The following is a 1,907-nucleotide window of genomic DNA, read 5'->3' on the forward strand; positions in this document are numbered from 1 at the left end:
GTTTTTTATTTATTTATTTAATTATGAATCATTCGGGGTTCTATATTATCCACCATTCTTTGTGTTTTGATAGCACGTTTGATTCTCGAGCGCCATCTGCTGGTTTGAGTCAGGAATTGCTGCCTGTTTTAGCATTTCTGGAAAACTTCTAAAAGTGATAAATAATATAAACTATAAGAATACATACAACCAACCTTAAACCAGATTAATAAAACTGTCAAAATCAAATTATTATTCGCTATTTCCTATGTGTCATTATCCTCCTTTTAGTCTCGAATCCCTTCAGCCTGAGAGATCCTGCTGTCGGCCTCCGTCTGCTGTATCTTTTCTGTACATGAGCATGTATGCAGTCCCTCTGAAAAAATGCACAAATTAAAAAAATACACTGGGATTATAAAACGTTAGTTAAATTAAAATACGGGTCTATCAAATGAAAACCAGCCAACGTTACAGATTTTCCTCTTTTTTATAATAAAAAAAAAAATCCTATCGTAAAGTACTGACTTTTAGACTGAAAGTAAAAGAGGCTTTGTTGGAAAATTTAGTCTGCAGATGTGAAACTAAAGGTATCAGGATTAAAGCAAAAAATTTGATCCGATATCAACTCTAAAAACATCCGGTAGCTTTAAATGCAGCATCTTGGTGAGAGCAGTTTGTTGAAAACAAACTTTTAAATTATTGACTGAAAATTTGAGCAAAGCTCTCTGGATTAAACATTAAGTGCACTTAGTTATTTTATCTTAATACTGATTTCAAAAGATTATCCTTTAAAAAAACACTTAAGTTTTTATATTTAAAAAAAAACTGAATGTAACAAATGTATCCAAATTAATATACCTGGATTTAGCTGTTCCATTTGAGCTAATGTTATAGGTAGGTGTACAAGATAGAATTAGCACCGCAGCATAAAACAACTGATTAAACAGCCTGTAGACAAAAGCATCAACATCTATGGAAATATTTATAAACTTTAATAAAAGGTTTTGTTAAGTAGCTTCCATTAAGGAAGTGAATTGTTAAATAAAACTAAACACACGTTTTTATTTAAGCGTTTTGTATAAGCACAGAGTAAATGGCTTTAAATGCCTGATGTAATGATCAATTACCTGTAAGATTCTTGGTAGGTTTTCTGCACTTCTTGCCAAGAAGACTGTGGGTTTCCAAAAAGATCAGATTTATTTAATAACAGATTTACAACGAAATCTAAATATTCTGCAGAATATTTTTTAGGTTTTCAGACTCTAAGATCCAAAATACATACGTTAAAACCCATAAAATGACATTATAAAATACTGTTTGTTCTATAGCCCATATCATGATCAACCTTCACACAGTTTATTCTAACCTTAGATGTTTGCTGGTTTAAAGTCATTTTACAGATAGTGAAATAAAATAAGTGTTTTATTTTTTTATTTACAGTTTGGAAGAACAGATATTGTGCTTTAATGTTTTTTTTTTTCCAGTATATTAAAAGGAAGGGGTGATTCTAGACGGGGGCTCTCAGGGGTCCATGGCTCTGTAGATTTGTCCTGGCTCCTGTTGTGTCCATGCAGTGAAGTTATAAAACTAAATCATTTCTTATGATGATATACGCTGGCACAGAAACCATAACTGATTGGTTATTTGAAACAATTTTATACTCTAACAGCTTTACTTTAACATTGATTTAAAATAAGAGGATTTGCGGTTTTAGCTTCAGACATATTAAGATAAGATCACCATGATGGATCAGGGGTCTGCAGCTGCAAAGACTCACCATGATGGATCAGGGGTCTGCAGCTGCAAAGACTCACCCTGATGGATCAGGGGTCTACAGCTGCAAAGACTCACCCTGATGGATCAGGGGTCTGCAGCTGCAAAGACTCACCCTGATGGATCAGGGGTCTGCAGCTGCAAAGACTCACCCT

Source organism: Cyprinodon variegatus, unplaced genomic scaffold, assembly GCF_000732505.1.
Source record: "Cyprinodon variegatus isolate N-32 unplaced genomic scaffold, C_variegatus-1.0 Scaffold583, whole genome shotgun sequence".
Classification (NCBI taxonomy): Eukaryota; Metazoa; Chordata; class Actinopteri; order Cyprinodontiformes; family Cyprinodontidae; genus Cyprinodon; species Cyprinodon variegatus.